Consider the following 26,033-nt stretch of genomic DNA (forward strand, 5'->3'; position numbering starts at 1 on the left):
AATTTAGCCCATATACTGCGTGGATCAATGGTAGAGTGTCGACCTCTGGCTCCCGTGACCGTGGGTTCGAACCTGGCAGAGGTAGTATGATATTTTACGGGCAGGAAAAAGTCCATTTGACACCCCGTGCCGTACGATGTCAGTATGTAAAAGATGTATGGTGACACATTCGGTGTTTATTCGCCAAAATAATTAAAACTCGGTCATAGATCATCTAACAGGGTTTCGTCTGGTAGAGTGGCATGGAACGTGTAAATTGACGTTCAGTCAGCCTTAATGTCGTCATATTAAAATGCCTGCTCTCGGTAGCTGAGATCACACTATTATTATTCCTTCTGGCGGTAATTCCAAGAGCGCGGTTATTATGATGGATAATTATACTAGAGAATTAGGGCTTTCATTTTGTAATCTTAATCTCACCGAACTGTTTAATATCGTAAAATGGCAAAGGTGGTCAGGCTAGAATTGAGATCCTACAATGCTATTTTATTGGTTGTCGGGCTCCTTAGCTGAATGATCAGCATACCAGCCTTCGGTTCAGAAGGTTTTGTGTTAGATACCTAGTCTGCCATAGCTGCCTACAGCTAATTCCTCTGGATTGCTTGGGAACTCGGTTTTTGTGTCCATATTAATACACACTTCTCTTCATCTGCACACAGAGTCGATTGCCGTGTGGTTAGCGCCGCGCAGCTGTCAGCTTGCATTCGGGAGATGGTGGTTTCGAAGACCTGAAGATGGATTTCCGTCATTTCCCATTTTCACACCAGGCAAACGCTAGAGCTGTACTTTATTTAAGGCCATGGCCGCTACCTTCCCAGTCCCTCAATCCCGAAAACCTGTGATGTGTTAGGGCGACGTTAAATAAGTAGAAACAAATTATACAAAGTCCCGCTCCAAGGCTGTGTTCAGCGTCTTGGCCTATGGTCTTCGGGGCCTTGAGTTCGATATCCGGCTGGATCGAAGGCTTTTAATCTTAAGTGGTTAATTCCCTTGGCTCACTCGAGAACTGGGTGTTTGTACTGTCCTGAACATTCCTACAATTCGTTCACCACAAACAACATTACCCTCCACTACAGTAACGCGCAGATTCCTACACTCCACTCTCGTCGGAGGGTCTGACATGGGCTGCAACCAGACTATCAATAGCCACACGAAATGTTGTATTATTATTATTATTATTATTATTATTATTATTATTATTATTATTATTATTATTAACACACCACACTACCAAACACGACATAAACACACAATATTGAATACATTCTTCGACATAGGATTGGCGTCAGGAAGGGCATTCTGCTGTAAATCTGGCCCAAATCCACGTCAAATGCAGACCTCAGTAAATTGATTAAATGCGAGGAAGAAGAATGCGGTTTTATTTGTTGAAACTTATTTTAGATCACGTAGTCTAACTTTCCGAAAATTGTGTTGAAAACGATTTGTGTCCTCTGAGACTCCTGCCCGAGAAGAGACTATCAGAGAGCATACATGATAATTAGAATTCACGCTGTAACAGGTTAGAATGCTAACTTTTGAAGCGAATAAGTATAATCTAGCCTCCGGAATGGTTATGCTAGAAGTTTTGCATAAACATTAGGGGTTCGTCCATCAGAACCCCTAGAGTTATGTTACTCTCGCTACACTCAGGTCGAGCGGGCCAGTCGAGAGCTCCTATTAACCAAATTACGTAGTTTGCATTCTAACTTATTGCTGCCTCAACATCCGGACTGGCTTCTCTATCCAGCGAGCCGCGGTTTGAATCCCGACCAGTGCTCGTGAAATATTTCAAATGAAAAGTCTCGTTCGCACGTTTCGGATTCATCTTACTTCTAACTTTCTTTCTTTCTTTCCAAGAAGCTACCTCCTTTTTGTTACTGCCGTTGTTGTGACCTGTAATATTCGATTACTGTAATCGTCATTTAAGAATGGAGACCTTGTGTGTAACAACATCCCAACCGGGCAAGTTGGCCATGCGGTTAGGAGCGCGCAGCTGTGAGTTTGCATCCGGGAGATAGTGGGTTCGAACCCCACTGTCGGCAGCCCTGAAGATGGTTTTCTGTGATTTACCCGTTTTCACAACAGGCAAATGCTGAGGCTGTACCGTAATTAAGGACACGGCTAATTCTTTCCCACTACTAGGCCTTTCCTATCTCATCGTCATCATAAGACCTATCTGTGAAAATGCGACGTAAAGCAAATTGTAAAAAACAAAAATACAACCAATAACCTGTTTTTTTGGCAGAATGACTAAACTGTCCTCTTCTTCCACCGCTTTTCCTGAACTGTGTCGCACATGTAGATTTGTCCCTGTTTTACGGCCAGATACCCTTCCTGACGCCAACCCTATGTGGAGGGATGTACGGTGGTTTGTAGTGTGGTGTGTTGTCTGAATATGAAGAGGAATGTGTTGAGACATACACAAACACCCAGTCTCCGAGCCAGAAGAATTAATCAGTCACGAGTAAAAATCCCTACCTGGCCGGGAATCGAACCCGGAATCATCTGAACCGAAGGCCTCTACGCTGACCATTCAGCCAAGGAGTCGGACAGTGACTAAGCTGTCCTAATATTTGAAAATGAAAACACGAACAAGTTGTGCCAGTTACAAATTACGCAATACATTTTACAATAACCGTATTGATTAGTATAAAAATTACTTTTCTTTTAAGATTTTAATTTTGCACTTACTAGATATCTGTAGGCAACTGTCATAATATATGAGGCGGCGGTGGTCGTTCGTTTTAAGCAGTTCTGTGTCTGACTCTGTGGTTAAATGGTTCGCACGCTGGCCTTTGGTCCAAGGAGTCTCTAGTTCGATTCGCGGCTGGGATGGAGATTTTAACTTTCATGAGTTAATTCCTCTGGCTCCGGGGCTCACACAAGCGCAGGTCGCCTCTACGGTGTCAGCTCGAAAGACCTGCACCAGGCCTTTCCGGACACCGCACGCCAGTGTTATTATTATTATTATTATTATTATTATTATTATTATTATTATTATGATTATTATTATTATTATTATTTCGTATGTCTATTTCTAGCCTGGTGCAGCTCTTCCAAGGCAGACCCTCCGACGAAGGTAGGTGGCATCTGCCATGTATAGGAAGCTGCGTGTTATTATGGTGAAGGATAATGTTGTATGTGGTGTGAGTTGGGAGACGGTACAAACATGCAGTCCCTGAACCGAGGGAATTGGCAGTTTAAGATCAAAATGTCTAACCCGGCCGGATATCGAATCCGGTGCCCTCTGAGCCGAAGACCAGTGCGCTTACCATTCATCCTGAATTTCTAATCACCAGATTAGGTGCCAAGAGCCTGGATTCAGTTCCAAACCTCTCCGCACTGCTCATATGGAGTGAGGGCATATGACACTGTTGACGGTGTTTCGTTCGTTGGACAGAGACAATCACACACTAAGACACGCAGGTCGCCCTTTTGCGTCAAACAGAAAAACCTGCATCAGATGGGCCGAACATGTCCTCGGGGATTCCCGGCACTAAAAGCCATACGCGATATAAATAAATGAACATCAGATAATTAAGTATATTTCATACGTCTTCTCGTGAAACTATTGAAGTGTAAACGTGATAGCTTGGTGGCATTGTCACTCACTTCCTCTCGAGACAGCCGTGATTTAGATTCGTGTCAGTGTATGTAAGATTTTCGGAATGGGAAGTCTTATTCATGTGGCTCTAATTGACGTGCCGGTATTCCTGTAGGTAATAACCAGCAGACTTGCTTGCTTAATTCGATCTGGCAACACGGCCATGACTGGCGAATTGTTAGTATGAAACGACCACTTTGATGAGCTTGTTTGGTGTTATAATTATAATAATCTCGTGGCGCTATTTCTGGCCTGGTGCAGGCTGCCATTTATGTGAAGCTGCGTGTTGGTGTGGTGAAGGTAGTACAAGAATGTTTAATAGCTCAGTTTGGTCCAGTGAAAAGTCACGTCTTGGTATTTCCATCTCTTTATGCGCGTCTTAGGTCTCATAACTACGGCGGCAGCTGACGTTCCACGTACGATGCTGAGGCCAGATAAGGACTTAAAATTGGCATGCATCCTATTTGGCGTCAGTATCGAACCTCTTGTGTGATGAAAATAACATTATAAGCGCCCAGAACCGAAAATGTTCCCTCTAACCATTGGCAGGCTTTAGCTGAAAACGGCGAAGGCGAAATAATCTGCTCTTGTTGATTCAGTTTGAACGGGCTTGACATTCAAATCATCAAATCTGAACGCTCCTCACTTACCTACTGACTCGGGTACTGCTCCATTTACTAGCGCCAGACTCGTCTGACTTCCCTTGGCAAAAGCGTCTCCTCTTCCAACCGTATTAGGGAATGCGGTACTCGAGTTTTGGGAAGTGATCAGATATGCTCTATAGGAACAGGGATATTTCATGATTTTGTACCATAATTCCCGAGAGGATTGGAATCTTCATAGCTGTAGGCAAGCGAAGTCGTACATTTCTTTGTACCAGTACTTAGATTTTTCCGGCCCCGCGGTGTAGGGGTAACATGCCTGCCTCTTACCCGGAGGCCCCGGGTTCCATTTCCGACCAGGCCAAGGATTTTTACCTGGATTAGAGGGCTGGTTTGAGGTCCACTCATCCTACGTGATTACAATTGAGGAGCTATCTGACGGTGAGATGGCGGCCCCGGTCTAGAAAGCCAAGAATAACGGCCGAGAGGATTCGTTGTGCTGACCACACGACACCTCGTAATCTGTAGGCCTTCGGGCTAAGCAGCGGTCGCTAGGTAGGCCAAGGCCCTTCGGGGCTGTTGTGTCATGGGGTTTAGTTTGATTTTAGTACTTAGATTTTAAATGGCAAATAGCATTCGGGAGATAGTGCGTTTGAATCCCACCATCAGCAGCCCTGAAGATCGTATTCCGTAGTTTCCCCATTTTCACACTAGGCAAATGCTGAGGCTGTATCTGAATTAAGGGCACGTCCGCTCCCTTCCCGCTTCTAGCCCGTTCCTATCCAATCCTCTCTATAAGAGCTGTGTGTGTCGGTGCGACATGAAGCAAATTATAATAAAAATAAAATCTCGTGTGGAGCTTATTAGAAATTACCAGCTGTGTACCCTTCGTTGAGGGTTTAGATTTTGTAATTGTAGCATTAAGCAGAAATGAGTGAAAGCAGAAGCGACAAAGCGCGTCTCAACTTGCAACAGCAGTCAGTCAGTGTAATGTTATTGTTGTTAAGTTTTAGGAACGTGGGACATGGGAAGCCAGCTCGGCAAATCGTCTTCACCCCTCTCCCTTCTCTCCCTTTGTGATTCCCTTTTCCCTCACTCTTCGATTGATCTCTTCTTCTCATTTCGATAGGCTTCTTCATTATCTTCCTAATGACGACGCGGTTTGGCAGCTTATGAAGGCAATCAAAACGACCACCGGTGCCTGTAATGACTTTACAATATTTGAACGCCAGCGATGCTCGCCACATACAGTGGCATGCTAAATGTCATGGGATAGCAGTATTTTAAGGAAGTACTCACTGGCGCCTCCGCACCGTGACGTGACCTGACCTGAATGAGGCGTGATTTGACATCTCGAGAGTGAGTGTAAACGCTGTCTGTGCTGTTAGTACGTGAATTATCATATTTTAAACGGGGGATTGTAGTGGGGGCCAGATGGATGGAACATTCCATTGTCGATGTTGTGCGGACGGTGTCTCGCGTGTATCGCGAAAACCTCACGGGGGGCATTACCAGCGCAGTGGCCGACTACGGATGCTTAATGATCGCGATTAGCGGAGTCTGGCTAGAATTGCCCGTGCTAACAGACAAACCACACTGGCTTAGATCACATCCACATTCAATGCAGAAGGTACCAGACGCATATCCAGCAGGTCAGTGCAGCGTTCTTTAACGGCAGTAGGAGCAGAAAACCTGCCAGAATGCCCTTGTTAAAACTATGACACCAGGCACAGCGTCTCGCATGGGCGCGTGACGTTGCTAATTGGATCCTGCAGCACTGGCAACACGTAGCTTGGTCCGATGAATAACTGTTCCAGTTGTTTCCAGCTGATGATAGAGTTCGAATATGGCGCAATCCCATGAAGCCATGGTCATGGAACCCAATTGCCAATAAGGCGCCGTACAGGTCGATGGTGCGGGGTGTGTTCACGTGGCCCGTGGCCCGAGCTGGATCCGCTGATCCACTTGAACAGGTCGTTGACCAGTGACTGCTACGCTAAACTGCTTGGTGACCACTTACAGCCCTTCATGCACTTCACGTACCCCTCCAACGATGATATATTCCAGCAGGATAATGGACCGTGTTATCGGACTCAGGTTGTCCAGAAATGGTGCTAGGACCAATCTGGAGAATTTCTAGCGACTGCGGCAGCCACCTCGTGCCCTTGATTTGAACCATATCGAACATTTACGGAACGTTGTGGTTAGGTTCTTTCACATCCTAGATATTGCACTTGCAAATAGCAGGAAACTGTGAGCATCTCTCGAAACATCATGGGTCAGGTGTTTCTTCCATTCGTGGAATTGATCCCTCGACGACTTGCTGCACGTGACCCAGCTAAAGAAGCGCCTACACGATACTAGACCGCTATCCCGTGTCTTTTGGCATGCCGGTCTATATTAGATATAATTATTGAAATTGTTTGTTATGTACCCCTTTAGATGTAACGTAATATTTCTGGAGGTATTTGGAAGTTAGTGAAAAAATAATGTTTGCGAATATCTCCATTATTATTCCTTGTACGGTAAAAATACATGAAACAAAAAGACGGAAAATTATATTTTTGAATTATTATTATTATTATTATTATTATTATTATTATTATTATTATTATTATTTCCAAACTGTCCTCATTGAAGACAGTCCCATAGGACTCGGTATGCTCTCAATATATTTTCTTTACAATGAATCAGTTTTTTTTGCCACAGCTAATATTAACAGAGAAATTAGACATTTCCTGTTTTGGTATCCTAAATATTAATAAGGCGCTACATATTAATCGAGTCATATATAGCCGTGTATTCAACCCAGCTATCCCTGAACGTAAATACAGAGTTTCACGAAATTCTGTTAAGCCTTTTTCTCGTGATATCATAACAAACATAAACAAACGAAGAGAAATCGAACGGAGCCTACTTTCGACCTTTGTAGACCTAATCCGACATAAGGAATGAGTAGAAGACAAAACTTTGAAGAGCACAGACAAAATTATAAATTATAGATGATGCAAGCTACGCACCAACTCTCTTCTCTCAACCACACTGAGGATTGTTACCCATTTGTACTCCCTCTTGAAACGAAAATCACCAGCAGCAACTCCTTCAACGAGATAGCAATTAAAGCAGGCTTGAGGGTGCCAACAACAAGACAGAGTTCATCACCAATATCAGAGATGCATGTAACTCGATCCCATTGCGGAACACAGTAATACGGTCTAATACCTTCAAATATCTCCGATAATGGATTCAACAGAACATCACATGAACAACAGATGCACGAAACGGGAATGAGCCTGCCCAGCTCTGTAAGAAAATGCGCAGATCTAAATTTCTTCCCATTAACCGCATACTGTACTCAGACACTACAGTACCATAGTGAGACAATCAGTACTGAACGCCTCAGAATGCCTGAACTGGAAATGAACGATCCAAAGATCCTGATAAGAATCATGGGCCACATCAATCGAGTAATCGAGTGCAAGGACCTACGCCAACTATTAGAGAGCATTACAACAGCTATGAGAAAGAGGAGAAGATATGTAGTCAGGGTGGGCTTGAAACCTTGAGGGTCTTCAACACTATCTCTAGAGGGAAAGCGACTAACGCCAAGTGTACGAGACCAGTTAGAGAAGACCTAGAACAACTAGAAATTGACCCCAACGAGATCTACAACACGGTTAAGTACAGAATGCTGATCACAACATCGAACTCTCTCCCGTCAGTCACAGCCAAAACACTGTGCCCGCAAGTAGGGGGTAAAATGGATACGTGAACCAAAAGGCTGCAGGGGTTCTTAACTTGGGAGCGTGGGTTGACGACCATGGGGCCATTAGCTGAGTCCTGTCATTGTTTCCACCTGTTTGTGCCAGGCTAATCGCTTTTATCTATCTTATTCGGCCTCCCTTGGTCAACACTTGTTTCTTCTGACCCCGACGGTATTAGGTTTACGACGTTAGGACGTGTTTCATTTTCATGCACTTAGTGACCCTTGTAAATCTTTGCCCGATATCTTCATTTTTCGAAGTATCGGACTCCTTCCGTTTTCCTCTCTAATAATAATAATAATAATAATAATAATAATAATAATAATAATAATAATAATAATAATAATAATAATAATAATGATAACGCGTCACCTCCGGGGAGGCCTGGTGCAGGCGTTTTGAATTGACGCCGTACAGACGACCTTCGGTTTGGGTCCCTGCATAAGATGAATGTTATGTTATGTTAAATACGGCACAAACACCCAGCCGACGAGCCAGAGCAATTAACCAAGCCGCTACTGACGGTTAGTATTCTAGAGACATTCCTTAGTACATGTGAAACCTGCAGTCAATGACAAAATTCCCTCTAGACGCCCAAAATTGAAAATGTACTTCTCCGTTGTTGCTTATTTGTTACACTAGTTTAAATATTGTGCATTGCACGTAATTTTGATGAGGTAGCAAGCTGAGGTTAGTACGTGCAGTAAACTTCGTTCAGCTGGCTGAGTCGTAGTCTGAAAACAATTTCTGAGCACCCGGTTGGCCTTGACACTGGTTGGTCAGTTCGTTTCCAGGAACTTCCTCTTTATCAATGTCAGAACAGCCCAGAAAATGCGACGTATATTATGTAGCGTTGCTTTCATGTTGCACTTCCTCCTGAGTGTTTAGAAAGTTGGACACCTCTCTGAACTTGACCTTATTACTTCCTTTTTTTTTTCTTTCGTGCGGTAATCTTGGAGAACTAGAAGCAGTAATTGACCCGTTAATCTCCCTTCCTAGTTACTGTGGGGCGGATTCATACCAGTAATTTGGTCGTCGTCATTCCTTTTGTGGGTGAGGCACTGGCGCCTGAGAAATGGGAGCTGACTCTAGAATGCCGTTGATTACCAGCGCAGATCTGCGAGATCGAACTGACGAGCAGTCGGTTGGCGCTTAAAGCAGCTTTACTGACTTCTTCTTCTTGCTGATGGACAACGCGTCCGTTTGAAATGATAAAGAATGGTGTTCCTCCCTTGTTATCATCTGTGTGAGTTCGTTTCAAAATAAATTGCTACTGTCCTCTATAACACAAATTAGAGGAAAAACAAAACAAGTCTGACCTTCCAAAGAATGAATATCGGCAGGGAAAGGGAAGGGGGTAATGAAGGTGTTGGTGGTGGTGATTATTGTTTTAAGAGGAAGTACAACTGGGCAACCATCCTTTATATAACACTAATCAGAGGGAAGAAATGGACGGGGTTCGACACTTCGAAAAATAAAGGCATCGGGCAAAGGAAGATAGGGGCCACGAAAGGCGTGAAAATGAAAGACTTCCCAGTATTCGCAAACCTCATATCATCGGTGTCGGAAAAGAACAAGACTTTACTAAGGGAGGTCGGATAGGATAGATGGAAGTGAGGAGCCTGGCACAAGTAAGTGGAAGCAATGCTAGGACTCAACTTGTGAGCTGAGTGGTTCAGACGGTCTTCTGACCCCAATTTGGCAGGTTCTATCCTGGCTCAGTCCAGGTATTTGAAGGTGCTCACATAAGTCAGCTTCGTGTCGGTAGATTTACTGGCACGTAAAAGAACTCCTGCGGGACTTAAATTCCGTTACCTCGGCGTCTCCGAAATTCGGGAAGGTAGTTAGTGGGACGTAAAGCCAATAACATTATTATTATTATTTTATTTTTATTATTATTGTTATTATTAGGACTCATCTAAGGGCCCCGTTATTGCCAACCCATGCTCTCAATTTGTGAGCCCCTGGGCCCCTTTTAGTTGCCTCTTAGACAGGCAGGGAATACCGTGGATGTTATTCTACCGCCCCCACCCACAGCGGTGGGACCCTGGGGGCTTTCATCTTGGGAGGGTGGGTTGGCGACCAAAGGTCTCTTAGCTGTATATGACATTGCTTCCTCCTACTTGTGTCAGGCTCCTCACTTTCATCTTTCCTGTCCGACCTTCTCTAGTCAACTCTTGTTCTTCCCGACCCCGGCGATGTTAGGTTTGCGAGGCCTGGGAAGTCTTCAATTTTCACTCCCTTTGTCGCCCTCCTCTTTGTTTTGCCGATACCTTCATTCTTTAAAGGGATTTTTGAAATTAATAGTCGCGTAGATGTTGTTGTAATTTTACTAAAAGCTGGGCGTCCAGTGGCTGCGATCATAACATAAAGAACCTTGTAAAGATACAGAGTAATTGTGCGACGAGGAGTTGGAATTTGTTAAGACTCTGCATGCGATACTGAGTTGGTGGCGACCGTGAACGTTTTCCTCGAGGGTCTCGGGAACGTTTGAGTGGGTGAACACAAGAATACATGTAATGAGCCAACAAGAGAGCGCTCAGAGCAGCTGCAGTGGGTCAAGTTATGAGCCTTAATAATGCAAAGACCAAACAGCCACGGATTTGAGGCGACTCATATAAATTATTTCTCGCGCATGTATTCCTCTTAATGTAATCAAACGTGGCCTACTTTCTTCTTCCTCCTTTGGCAATAAATATGCCCATTTTAAGTCTCGATTTGAAAAAAATGTGTCAAATTTCCCTATGGGAAAACCAAATATTCAGAAATATGTATTACAAACTGATGTACCCGTTTCTTAAATAATATTTTTTCGTGGCGTCGACCTCTGTAAATCTCTTGCCACTACTTTCACCATATGATGGGAACCTGCGTGTAGGTGTAATTGTGAAAGTATATAGTGTTTAATTTGAGCAAAGGAAGGAATTTTCAGTGTAATGGCAGGTCGTCTTGCTTAGTATAAGTCACAATCAAGTTGGGGATTTTCGTTAGTCCTTGTCTTTCTTAGGCCGATACCTTCATTTTCCGCTGTCGGACCCCTTCCAATTCCTCTCTTTTTATGTAGAGTGTGGTTGCCTAGTTGTAGTTCCTCTTAAAATAATAATCACCACCACCAGGAATGTTATCATAGTTGGCACGGTAAAACTGAATAAAATGCAAATGACCGGAAATTATATTCTCTATGACTTATGTTTTGTAGTACTTTTCGATAGGATCAATAACATCCGGAATTAAAAATTAACTTTTAGGCGCCTTCCCATAAACTACCATTTCAACCAGGGTGGATATACGTATCTATGGCCGAGATTGTAGTGACTTATCCCCCGACTTTACATACTGATTTTCATTAAATTCCCTTCAGCCGTTTTTTCGTGATACGCGTTCATACATGCATACAGACAGAGGAAATTACGAAAAATTATACAGTGCATTTCCTTGTTGTTGTGGACACTAAGGATACAGAAACACCAATTTTAAAAAAATCTGAGCAATGCACAGACAAAACTCGTATTTTATTAGATATACGAGTATCTCTCGGCGATGGCCATCCATCAACGGCTGTTGGTTTCAGATGACCGCCAACCATAAGACATAGCCTGCACGGTTGCTAGGTTACACTTCCGTCACACATTTTGTCACATGACAGTATTTTGTTACACAGATTTTCGGATGACCCCAAGCAAGAAAAGAGAGATAGAACACGGGACTCCGCTCAGTGACTGGTCACATAGCTGACCTTGCTAGGAGAAGTATATTCTTTTTTTATTTTATTTTATAAGTGTAAGTGTACATATTTGACATGCCTTCGCCAAGAATTGAGTACAGGTCAAAGCGGTGAGTGGCAGCATCTGAACCTTAAAGAGGAGGAGAAGAAGAGCTATAGTCTCTAGTGTTTTTATGGTCATCAGTCTCCTGTGCTTGTGTGTGTCGTTAGGAGCCAGGCAACAAGGTCATGCATGTTGTATGCGGAAGAAAGCCGAGTAATTTAGAAATGCGATTGCCTCTTTTGGAAGCCTAATGTTTTGGGTCAAAGACGGCTGGTTATGGAGTTGACCCCTCTATCCAGCTTAGTGCCTAACTTAAGAACAGTGTAAGCTTTCACTTTCTTCTCTGCAAGGACAGGTGGTAGTGGTGGTGGTGGTTATTGTTTCAATAGGAAGTAAAATTTCTCAACCATCCTCTATTAACTCTAGTCAAAAGGAAAAATTGAAGGGGCCCGACACTTTGAAAACAAAAAGACTGGCTCCACGGCTAAATGGTTAGCATGCTGGCGTTTGGTCCATTGGATCCGTGGTTTGATTTCTGGGCGGGTCGTGGATTTTAACGTTCATAAGTTAATTCCCATGGCTAGGGTGCTGGGTGTTAATACCGATTTTAGCATTAGAATGCATCATAGGGAGGGTCCCGTCCTCACCGATACGCAGGTCGCGTACACGGCGTCAACTCGAAAGACCTGCATGAAGCCTCTCCGGAGGCCTCATGCCATTATTATACTTCGAAAAATTAAGGTATTAGCCAAAGAAAGACAAGGGCCACGCCACCAAGGGCGTAGAAGCGAAAGGCTGCCTCGGCCTCGGAAACCTAATATCGCCGTGAACGGAAAACAACGAGAGTTGACCAGGGAGGTCGGATAAGACAGTTGAAAGTGAGGTGCCTGCCAGAAGTACATGGGAGAAATGCCAGGAATCAACTAAATGCCCCATGGTCGCCAACCCACGCACCCAACTTAAGAGCCTCTGGGGTCCCTTTTAGTTGCCTCTTACGAAAGACAGGGGATACCGTGCATGTTATTCCACCGCCCCCACCCACAGGAGACTCTTTATGGACATTCGTATTATGTATGTTACGGAGATATCCGTGGTAGTTAGAGGTGAAAGAAGGGTGCTGGCTGGAATAGGTCTCAACTACAAAATTAAAGTTAATTTAAAACTTTAACAAAGGTTATATTTTCTTTTCAAAATCAACAATTAACAAAGTATAACAGGTACTGAGCCCAATTGGCTCATATCATTGTCTTTAAAAATATTAGGAAATTAAAAAAATGGCATATGAGGGAATAGCCGCAGTTACATTATAGGCCGGATGTGTGGCGCCATTTCGCTTGCCCAGGTTTAAAGATAGTTCCACGTGTCAAGGTCATCTTATGATGAAATGGAAAGCATTGGAATATTCCATGAGGTGTGATGACCAAAGTCACCAGATTTAAGTTGGCAACATTTTCAGGCAGCGAATCGCAGCAGAGCAGGTTTTGGAATGATGGGGGTAAATTAAAGATGGGTGCCGCATAAATGACTTCTAAAATAATTAAATCCACCAGGGGATAAGGTGAAAACAAGATTAAACCATTTTGAGAACAATAATTAAAGACGGCGTATTTGCAACAATTTATTGGAATAAATAATCGCAGGCATATGTGACGGGATGTTACATCATTGTTGATGGGGTTCCCCGAGCTCACTATCCAGAATCCGGCGTGCATGGAGAGGACGCGAGCCGCTAAGAACAGGCACTCTGCTACGGAAATTTGAACGTGTCGGACGTACGTGTATGTGGTTCACGAGAACCCTAATCTAGAGCATTTCCTATCAAATAACTAGCTGTCGAAGATACTACGGGTCCGATAGACTTTGCATTTAACTCAATAATGACCGAAATTTTTGTAAATTCAAGAAGGTGAATTTTTACAACCTTAACTGAAAATTAGGATCGGAGCGAGATCAAACAAGGACGCATCGCAGTGCCACGTGTAAACTCGCGGAAAGCAGAGACAAAGTGTATATTACAATTGTGAATAAGTGTATGTGCTAGAATAATTTAACTATATCTGTGTTTTTTTTATATGTATTTTAGTGTAGTAGGAAGTGATGAGCGTGTGATTTCATGAAAGCAACAAGAGTGAAGACCATGGTTGTGAAGAATGGTATGGGTTCAGGGTTTGAGGCCGTTAACATGATGGCTTAAGTACATCATGGGGCCGACCTGAAACCATGAGGCCGTGGAGCTGAGTATGGAGCGTCGCCGAGTCGATAAGTACCCTGATTCATTATCTAGCATGTGCATGATTAGCTGTTAACTGTAAATAAATTAATGCATGATTATTCGTTTATTTTCCTTTTTAAGTACGGTACTGTAGCAAGGATAGTTAGGTTTTTTTTTTAGGTTTTATTTTATGCTGATGCCTAGGGGGGTGTACATATTGTGATATTAGCGTGTGTTAAAATATGGTCTTCGCGAGTGTGGAAATAATGTGTGTAAATAATGATCTTCCATTACGGGTGTGAAACATGGTTTTTTGTTTTTTTTTTCTCAGTGCGTGATCTTCTAGCAAATATTAGCGTGTGCGTGTGTGAATATTTAATGACGTAGGAGGCATCAGTAAGGATTAGTTAGAGGGAATAGATAGATTAACCTGGCATGTCGCATGAAAGTTCATCAAGAAAATTTCCATGGCCAAAGTTTCGAACCTGGATCTTTCCGGCACATTACAGTGGAAATTTTGAAATAGATGTCATCAGTAAGTAACAGGTAGTGCTAACCAGTGAATTAAAATTTTTGTGCTGTAGGAAACAAGTGTCATCCTATTAATTTATCCGGAATATAGCTAGCTAATATTGAAGCAGGGACCTCTAAGACACAGATTGTCAACCGCAGGGTCGAACCAATGATATTGTACAACGCCACAGATGTAAAATACCGGCATAGTGATATATGTGTTCCCGAGAATGTTGAATGAAAAGGTAGTACAAATATACGTGAAAGATGGAACAAAAATGAGATGTATTGAGAGTGTCATATATAATTAGTTACTGTTCGCACCGAGAGTAAGAATACGCAGATATTGTGGAGGAACATATGGCTTCATTTAGAGTAGAGAGAGAAGGAATTTAAGTGGGTGCGGACAAAATTAAATGCCGTGTTGACGAAATGAATCGGGGCGTGAGATAAGGCTACAGACCGGGTCGGCGCGTTGTGTATTAGAGAGAGAGCCTTGTAACGTTGGTAAGGTTTTATAAGTAACAGAATATTGCATTCATCCGTAAGAAAATTCTGTTTGTTGAGCTCAGGACAGCACAATTAGATTAAATAATGATAGCCAGACTTCGTGACAGATCATTGCGGCAAGCATAATGATAGGTCACTGTAATGATGCCATGTTGAGGGTCGGAGTTCAATGCCCGGCCGAGCCAGTGTATAATGATTTTCCCTGTGACTATATGATTGAAATTATGTTGTGTTTGTTATATTATATGTTCTTCAGTGTATGAGCAATGTAAATTCTGTTTTGCAGTTGCAATATTTTTTTTTTTGATGTTGAATTCAGTTCATGTGGTTGTATGTACTTGCGACATTGAGGTTCTGACCCTTGTCTGTAAATTCGGTGTAGGTTAAGGTGCATTATCATTGTAGTGTAGGTCTTGCTACAGGGTAGGATGTTTTTGTGTTGATAAACAGCTAATTAGGCATATGCAAGATATTTTTAATTTTAGATGAATCGGTGAATTAACTTAATTTATTTATGTCAGGGTTACTTTTCGATTTCGTGCGTGCGTTCCATATTATCAGCATTATATGAGGGAAGGATGGTACTGAGAAAGAATAAGTTAAATAGTTTCGGACTCAAATAATAATAGGGATTATTTTTACATAAAATTTGTGATGAATAATTTTATGATATATAACATTTTGGATTGAATTACCAAATCTAACAAACGTAATTGGATAAATTTATGATTTTCAAGGTAACAATTATACCGACATTGATAACTGCGAATTTGTAAATTATAATGAATTTAATGGATTTAATTAATTAAAAGATGAGTTGTGAATTACACGGCGGATGTTGCTTAATGAATTTACACAGCCTCATACATTTCATTTTGAAGAGTGTATTTAAATAAATAATTTGGTATTTAGTAAATGGTAACTACAAGGTTTATAATATGGTGAGGAAATAATTTAAAGGTATGGAGAGCAAATACGAATTTGTTATTCGAAGGATGAACGGAAGAAGTTTTGGTTGTATTAACATTTTAAAAGGTACTTTGACAAATTAACAAAGGTCATGATGATAGATTATTATAATATTTTATTATTGAAAATTTTGAAATATGGTGGTACCAAAATATGAGTGGAATGGAATTGGATTAAAATTTTTGAAGTACTGAAGTAGAGTTGATGAATAAGATGAAAGGGAATTGTAATAAAGATGAAGTAATGTGTTTAGAAGGATTTGAAATCTATGAGTCATGAGGTTGATATTTTATAGTCGAGGGTGATAGAGGTTGTGAACAATATTTGGTCCGAAGAGTTTATTGTTTGTATAGAAGTATATTGCTTTGCCAAAGTTTAGCTTTTTCAATAAATTTTGCATTCGTAAATGTTCTCATTCGGATTTTTATTTAATTATTTTATTTCTTCTCTTTTATCCTTCCCGCTTGATTAATTTAAGGTTAGTTTATAATATCTGAAGATATCTCTGAGGGTAGTACCCAGTCAGCGACCCTGGGATGTCTCGAGCCGGCGCCACATTTCAAAGGCAGGAAGGGTAGAGGGTAGAGTACCAAGTAGCAGATCAAGAAATTAACAAATTACGGTTTGTTACAAGATTTGGGCTTCGAGCCCCAAGTCTAATTCCTGAGCTCTCAGCTCACAACCGCAATTGCTGAAGGGCAGAAAACCCCAAAGTACGAGGAGCACTTGCTCCTAATTACAATGTTAAGAAAAAGAGCAGACCCGCTCTCAATTTTACAAGCCTATCAAAGGCTACAACAAACTTCATTTCTATCTGCCCTAAAGGCACACAAGGAAACAGGGGTAACTAATACCCAATCTACTGGGCCTTCGCAGGAAGGAAAACAAAACGGGTTAAGTAAATGGCCCAAAATACAAAATGAATGGAGGCGATAACTTGCACTCCTACACCAAGTTTGTCTAAAACCTATGTGGCGCTAGGCCGATCATACAGGGGCTAATCCCAAGCTAGGGAGATGACACGTATGAGAAAACTTTCCTACATTAAAGAAGAGAAGAACGGTTATGAAAACGTAATCACCTCCTTTTTCAAAAATAAAGGGGAGTTCGAGAGGGTGAAGCACTCTCTATCCCCGCTTTACAGATTTGTAATTTATAGATAGACAGAAACGAATTTACAATTTAAAAAGGTAGGTTACATACTAAAAGTTTCGAACCCTCCCCGAGAGTTAAACTGCTGAGCTAGCAAGAAATGAAGATGTTAACAGGCCATTACCTTGTAAATGAACTGCTGCTTGAAGAAAGAGGCGCTTCCCGCCCCCTGCTACATATTCACACACTAAGAAAGATGTTAGTGAAGTGGCCCCGAGACAAAAAATCAGCAGTTCATATACCCTCGTGGAACATTCGAGACCTTTCAGGAATGAGTAGACACACCCTTTCGCTTTTATTGGATAGCTGAAAGTTACACATCAACATTGAGAAAGAAAGACACTATTGGTCAGAAATTAATTACAAAATTTAGTTATTGGTTAAATTCAAAACAGGCGGAAAGAAAGGATAACTGTTGCCAACCCCCAAACCACAGAACAAAATTTAGTAAAAACAAAACTTATGAATGCTAAATTTCTTCAAGAAAGTTCATTCCTTTACACCGGAGTGCGTTATCAAAGTTTTGGTAGAGACATCTGTTAGAGAATGTCCAAACTTCTTGATACGGAGCAAACAAACACAAATCAAAATAGACACAGTTCAGAACACTTCAGAATTACCAAATTTAGAGTAGTGACATCTTCCGAGAAACCGTTGAGTTAATACAGTTTGTTAAAGTTCAGGCTTTCTCCTGTAGAGAAGTTTCAACTGGCGCAATATTTGAATTCGCGGCGTGGAGGTGTACCGCCGGTACAATGTACATCAGTCTTTTACTATTATGTCTGTACTAACGTAAATAACTGCAATTCTGTGGGACTATTTACACCAGTGTTTCCTGGATTCTAAGGTTGCTTTGCGAGACCAAGCTCTCCAAGAATATATATGTGGAGGTGCATCCTCTTGCCTCTGCTTTATAACTTCTGCTCGGAGCACATTATGAAGATGCTGCTGCAAGACATGGAAGGAGACATTCGAGTAGGGAGAAAGACGATGAGCATTTCGAGGTATGCAGGTGACACCGAGCACCATGGAGATGGAGATGATCATGAGCCGGCTCACGGAGACTAGAGGGAAGTGTGGACTGGAGATCAACGTTGCAAGACAAGGTGGATTGACCAGATGGAGTTGGTTTGGAAGTGGACCGTGGAAACAACAATGTGCCGCACCCGAGACAAGTAGTACGCTACCAGGTGGTGGACAGAGTCATTTATTTCGGTGCCCTGATAATGAGCAATGGAGTCTGCGTGGACGAGATCAGGAGGTGCCTTGCAATGACACACAATACGGCGGCAAAGCTGACGAAGTTTCGAGTTTTGGAAGAACAAACCCATCACCAGCAACTCCAAACTCAGGCTGGTAAACACTTTGGCTTTCCCCATCACCACATACATGGCTGAAATATTGACATTTAATAAAGCCAACGTGAAGACTGAAGCGATGAGAATGTGGGAGTTCCGTCCACTCCTGCTGGTATCCTGGACCTTCATCGGACGAAGAGGAGCTAAGTATCAAGAACATTCTCATGAATAAGATAGGCAGATATATTTGAGTTACTTTGGTCACATAGCAAGCACGACTGATGCTATGAGGAAACTAATTGTAGAGGGCAAAGTGCAAGGAACAAATCCCCGACGAAGAGCTCAACAAGGTGGATTGACCAAATGAAGAAGTTGTTGGTAAATCTTGTATCTAACGCAGGCTGGGAGAGCTTGGTAAAAACTATGCTGACACATATGATATGCCACCACACCCTGTCGATGGAACAGGGATAGGAGAGAGAGGAGGTACATTGATTTATTTCCAAGAAAATGGACATTCTAAGAAATGTAAAAATTGTTCGAAAATATGGTGAATGATCATTTAAGTCATGGAAGTATTCTTTATCATCATGATGGAGATCCTGAAATCACAGTATATGTTACAGTACCGTATGCATTGATCATCAGTCTTATTACCTATATTTTGACGCCTTACATTTGCATCACAAAATGGTCCGAACCCGCAACACAGCAAAGAAAGGGGCCCAAAATTTGAAGTTGGATTTTCTTTTAAAAATTGGTGATTTGACGGTTTATGTATATCAATTCCTACCCATCGTGTAGGGTACCATTAGAAAACTCTCTGGGAGCCCGATATGATGGTACCGCAGTGCTTGCTTTACGACCATTAGCCACAAAGTTACGGTATGTAGAGTCGAAAAAAGTGAGATTTTTCGTAATTTGCTTCATATCGACTACTGGATATAAGTTCGTTCCCAGTGATGTGTGTATTACTGATTAGAGAATCTTAACTAACCAACTCACCCCATGACACTACAGCCATTGAAGGGCCTGGGCCTACCAAGCGACAATTGTTCAGCCCGAAGGCCTGCAGATTACGAGGTGTCGTGCTGTCAGCACGACGAATCCTTTCGGTCGTTATTCTTCGGTTTCTAGACCGTGGCCGCTATCTCACCGTCAGATAGTTCCTCGGGTCTAAGCATGTAGGCTGAGTGGATCGCGAACCAGCCCTCAGATCGAAAAAAAAATTCCCCGACCTGGCCACGAATCGAACCTGGGTCCTCCGCTACCCCTACACCACGGCACCGGCTAGAGAATCTTATCGCTGTAAGACACATCTGTGTCTGTGCGACGTAAAGCAACTAGGAGAAAAAATCTTAACGCCGGACATAATGGTATCATCGCGATAGACTGTTAGGACAGAAGTTTCTTGGCGTAGGAAATTTTAAAAATTACCAAATGTGTGAAATATTGTATTCTCGCCAATAATTAAACCATGAAGAAGTTCATGGGTCAGTTTCGAAATAAGAACGGGAGTACGACAGCGGGATCGGCTCCCGCCGTTGTTGTTCAACTGTGCGCTTAAGAAAGTAGTTAGAGAATGGAATATATATATCAAGAGTGAAATTAGACTTGGTTGCAAAAAGAAGAACATTAAAATCAATTGTATTGCTTTTGCAGATGATATGGCCTTGTTCGCTGAAACAATGGAGGAAGCAAGGGCAAATCCCTGAACTAGAGAAACAAGCAGCTAAAATAGGTCTTCAAATCTCCTTTGAAAAAACGAAATCATGATAAATAACAAACACCCACATAAATACCTGAAAGTCCAAGAACAAAAGATTGAAATTGTAAAATAATTCAAATAACTGGGGACTGGATTAGTTGGAATGCTGTGGAATGGAATCCAGGAAAAATAAACTTGAGCAGCCTTCCAAATAACAACAGATACATACAACACGAAATCCCTTTCATGGGTGTCCAAAATTAAATATTATTAAACAGTGATTAAACCAGAAGCAATATACGCAGCAGAAACAGTAAACATGAATTTCAAAGGCCAGATGGAGAAACTCGAGCTAAAAGAAAGGAACATTTTAAGAAAGATCATAGGACCAACATTTCAGGATAATACATCAAGAATGAAACACTCTGCAAGAAAATTGAAAAACTCTCAGATAATATTGGAAAAAAGAGGATACATTTTTACGGTCATCTTCTCAGATTGAACTCTAATAGATTAACCAAACAAATCCTTGACTTTTCTGTAACCGCAAAACAAAACCCAACTGGTTTCGAGAAATTGAAAAAGACCTAGTAGAATTTAAAAAAACCGGGCGAGTTGGCCGTGCGCGTAGAGGCGCGCGGCTGTGAGCTTGCATCCGGGAGATAGTAGGTTCGAATCCCACTATCGGCAGCCCTGAAGATGGTTTTCCGTGGTTTCCCATTTTCACACCAGGCAAATGCTGGGGCTGTACCTTAATTAAGGCCACGGCCGATTCCTTCCTACTCCTAGGCCTTTCCTATCCCATCGTCGCCATAAGACCTATCTGTGTCGGTGCGACGTAAAGCCGCTAGCAAAAAAAAAAAAGAATTAAAAAATACAGAAATTTCACTATTCGATCGAAGAGCTAACGTAAAACTAAAGACGAAAATATAAGGTTTCAAGACAAATCTACATTAAAAGCCAAACCTATTATCCCGAAAGACGAGAGGAAACGAAGATCAGAAAGAATGAAGAAATACTGGGCGCTAAGAAAAGAACAACACACAGAGAAGTGATTGATTCAACGTACCCCAAAGAGGGTGAAACGAAAGAATAAATAAATAAATAAATAAATAAATAAATAAATAAATAAATAAATAAATAAATAAATATTTTTTACAGTTGGCTTTACGTTGCACCGGCACAGTCAGGCCTTATGGCAACGGGGGGACGGGAAAGGGCTAGAAGTGGGAGGGAAGCGACCGTGGCCTTAATTAAGGTACAGCCCCAGCATTTGCCTGGTGTGAAAATGGGAAACCAAGTTAAAGCATCTTCAGGACTGTCAGCAGTGGGGGTTCGAATGCGAGCTCACAGCCATGCGCCCCTAACCGCACGGCCAACTCGCGTGGTAAATAAATAAATAAATAAATAAATAAATAAATAAATAAATAAATAAATAAATGGTCATCCCTATCGCTAGGCGTCCTGCCAGATATGTTAGTTCGCAATAAATAAAATATAACAGCTGTAAAAATATATTCAATCAATCGATTTTTATTTATTTATTTATTTATTTATTTATTTATTTATTTATTTATTTATTTATTTATTTATTTATTTATTTATTTAGACCTGTTTATTTATTTGCGCGGTAGTTGCCCTGTACGATGCAAGTCGTCTCTTACTGGAGTTTCGGTGACTTGTAAATAAAATGATAATGAATTGACTAGCCTATCTATCGTATCTTTCATTTCCTCAAAGTCTCACTTGTGTAGGGCAACGTTGTCACGAAAACCCTCTCCTGGCCCCACCCGTATTTTTCTCTTTTAAAATGCTCATTTGTTCATGGTCTTCGCTTATTTGTTCTCATTGGGTTACTTTCCTTTCAGCTCCCCGTATGGAAACTTACCATAGTAATCCACTTACACATTTTTCCTGGTGGATGACCAATGTGGAGATAATGAGTCACAGTTCTCATTCACTCCACTTAGCAATGAAACACTGTTTCACTGTCAAATGTTTCATCATATACCAGTCGTACTTCCCCCCAAGCGGTATTTGTTTGATGGCCAGACTTTGCACCTTACGTTTAGTCATTCTGCTCCGAGCCACGATGACTTCGATCGGTCATTCTCAAGTCTTCCCCCTCCCCCCGACTTTCCTCACATCATCTTACTAATATGACAAGAATGTAGTGTTTGTCCGTACTTTCTTTTTGTCGCCTTGTTTCATGGTATACACAATACGGAGATGATTCTCTAAGTTAAATCGGCCTGTCGTTCTGTTTACATTGAATAAACGCAAACACTGCTTAACTGCTCTTCATGGCATTTACCTTTATTAAAGTAGAGACATCCAGAATTTCGTCTCTTTGGCTGAATGGTCAGCAATCTGGCTTTCGGTTCAGAGGACCTCGGGTTTGATTCCCAGCTGGGCGGGGATTTTAGCTAAATATTGAACCCTTGGCGGTCCAAGGTCATGGGTTCAATATACTTAATTACTCTGGCTCGGGGACTTCACATAAACCACACTTCACTGTCAACAAATTCAGAAACACACAAAATGAATATATCCCTCCCCATAGGGTTGGCGTCAGGAAGGGCGCCCTGCCGTAAAACTAGGCCGAATCCACTTACATCGCCGATCGCAATAATAAATTGGGCTAAAGGCCACGGAAGATTATAAGATCCATAACATTAAAAAAATACCGAGAATACCACCTCTGAGATAAAGAGAACCGAGCAGCGGGTCAGCGACTTCCCTCGTGGGTCACCGATACCACGCCCAGGCCCACTGTTCCTTTTTTTAAAAAACAATATCGGATGTACTTGGTACTTTCTTGCCTTCTACTCGCTGCGGGGAATCCAAAGCCATCCGTGCTACCTTATTCTAACGGTACACGTGCTGTTTGAGACCTCAGTTTTAGTAGTAGCCTATGCCAGTAATACGTAGCGTTCGTTAAGGGTCGTGGTGTTATATGCCCACTTTCAGCTATTTTATATGGGTTTATGGTTTATCTACACCCCAACTCTCCGTTTTCTAAATCAAAATCCCACCTTATATTAACAAACTAACAGAAGCCATCACGTTCCAACCTTACTAGAAAGAGACCGAACGCATTTTGACATAGTTTTCAGTGTTCCACAAATTAAACTTACACGCGTGCAAAGCCCATGATTTACTTTATTTATTTATTTATTTATTTATTTATTTATTTATTTGAAAACTGTTTCAATCCTAGTAGGTATATCAAAATGGAGGTATTATTAACTCTTAACTTAGCAAACGAGCAAAATACGTTTCCAAGAAGAATTTCTTGAAAAAAGCTACTTTATTTTTGTGCGGAAATTCTACGACATTTTCCATAATGAAAAATCTGAAAATACCAACATTTGTTTCTATTTGCGTACTGTTCTTTGTGTATATATACATACATCTTCATTATGGACTGTCATGCGTTGTAGCGTTCAGTTTGCAAGCCTTTTTCAATTAAATAAGAGCCTCCACATTCCTCTGTTTTGTAACTATGTGGTTTCGCTTTGTTCCACTACTCATATAATTAAATAATTAAAAACTGAGTCTAACCATCATCTCTTGGGTCGGTTTCTGCTCCTCTTACTCGCTATGACCGTTTCGTTCCATTATTGGGTGTCTCGGTAAAAATATGCGTCTCAAAAGACTGAGGCTTCCTTCAAGAATTTCAAAACCTTATAAGTTAGAAAAAATATAATAACTGACTTGAAAAGAGGAAGGCCAAAAGAGTCTATTAAGTTCAGAAGGCACAGTAGTGAGCGGCGTGTGCATCCGCCATTTTGTGGCGAAATCCGAGCTTGGAACATGAAGTAAAATTAGCATAACTCAGGAACGCGACATGATAGCGAGGTGTCGTTCTTTTCATCTACACGATATCTCTAATATTATTTGTGTTAAAGCTTGACTAAGTGCGTGAAAAATTGTTGAAATCATTCAGAACTTTGTGGACATTTCTGAAATGGCTCAATATCTTAATACAAAGAAGATCCAAGCCTTCCGATAAAGAAAACAAGTTGAAAGAATGAGTCAGATGGAATGGAGCAAGTCCAAGATGTCCGCGACTGGGCGTAACAGAGCCAGTAGACAAGGTAAGAAAGAGGAAACGGCCGAACGCCGCCAGCTACAACCACTGGTCCCGTGTAGCCTCTGGTGATAAATAAATCTGAAAACATTGAGAACATGTCATCTAGTAGATAAAGACGGAAAATTAGTGTGATTTCACCGCATTCACAACAGAAGAGCCCAATCACAGGAAATTAAATTTTAAACCTTAACTCTGCACATTTACTTACTTCTAACACACTCTCCACCCCCCACCACCCTTGCGAAGTATTCTACGCCCAGACCTGCGGCCATGGCTTCGACAATGACTCCCTAAATGTTTTAAATGAAAATATTTTTGCTCTTACTAGTTTTGAATGCAAATTGGCTGTTTCAGTCTCAAGGATGATTTTCAGAACAGAAGCATCTCTTCAGTTCTATCTCCTTCCGTGTTGTGAAGAGCTGTTAACGTTGTGAAACATTAAGAAACTATTAGCATAAAACTTAATTAGTGGAGGCGTTTAGCATGGCCGGATTTCCTCCAACCTTAAGAATATCTCAGTTGAAGGATGTGCCTGTTAGGCCGACAAGTTGCGTCTAGAGAAGCTAGCGTGCACGCTGAGCGCGACCACGCATGTGAAGTGATTCACGGGCGACCTTCATGATGTCGGCAACACCCGCCTGAAATATGCTCAGCCAGACAAGAAACAAGTTACACTAATACCTGTCATGCTTCATGTTAATCTGCAGCTCACATCAACAGTAGTGTAATAATTAATTGTTGAATGGGTCGGAGCAATTTGCTGATGATAACGCAGAATATGCTCATACTTCTACTTTAATATTACTTAAAACCCTTTATACCGGAAATGAAATTTTGAAATTGTTACTAACACGTACAGTAAATGAATACACTCAAAACCTGTTATAACGACTGGCACCGCCAATTAACGGTCGTAATAGGCGATAGTCGCACAAACCGGTTTTTTCTTGCTAAAGGTGTCACATCTGTAAATTTTTGACGACACACTTATATGGTTAACAAAATAAGGTTAAAACTTCAAATAACATGTGTGTGTATGTTCAGTCCTCAGCCCTAAGGCTGGTTGGATCCTCAATAGCTTGGCTATTAGTCGTCATAGGTGGCTTAGGCATCACTGAAGAGGCGTACTAGGGAAATGAGGAGAGGTAGTTTCCCCGTTGCTTTCCTCATCGAGCCAGGAGTTGCGATTACATATCAGTCTGCCAAGCCCACTGAAATGCACCAACTGACCCTATGAGCAACATTTTCACACCATTCATAACAGGGACTGGTTGCAGAAGGAATGGCATTACTACCATCTCTCATACCTCGGTCACTTTCATATTGTCAAAGCCAAGGATAAGACTGAGACAGATCAATGAATGTAACAACATGTATCTGGCCTATACCACAAGACATAGTGCACTGTAAACACTAGGTCCTGCTGGCAAAGGCATTTAAATAATATAAATTTCATAATTAGAAATAATGTTATCGGCTTTACGACCCATTAACTTCGTTTACAGTTTTCGGAGACGTTGAGGTGCCGGAATTTAGTTCCGCAGGAGTTCCTTTACGTATAAGTAAATCTACCGACACGAGACTGACGTATTTGAGCCCCTTCAAATACCACCGGGCTGAGCCAGGATCGAACCTGCCAGCAGTGTTGCCAGATCTACAAATAAAAAATCGGTGGATTGTACGTAAATATTTCGGGAGTTTTAATGAAAATTTCTGTAGTTTCTCGAGCACTGAAATATTATAATATAACTAAATTAAAGAATGCAATAGTCATGTGAAGTTGTTATGAGAAAAATATACAGTTTCATTCACCATTACTCTCTGGGCACTCTACGCTT

At 41.6% G+C, this 26,033-nt stretch overlaps 1 protein-coding gene across 1 annotated transcript in view; it reads left to right on the top strand.

The window, feature by feature from the left end:
* Positions 1-26,033, top strand: part of S6KL (S6 Kinase Like) — a 632,786-nt gene that overhangs the window by 321,803 nt on the left and 284,950 nt on the right. The window lies entirely within an intron of this gene.

Source organism: Anabrus simplex, chromosome 8 (genome assembly GCF_040414725.1).
Source record: "Anabrus simplex isolate iqAnaSimp1 chromosome 8, ASM4041472v1, whole genome shotgun sequence".
NCBI classification, from domain to species: Eukaryota; Metazoa; Arthropoda; class Insecta; order Orthoptera; family Tettigoniidae; genus Anabrus; species Anabrus simplex.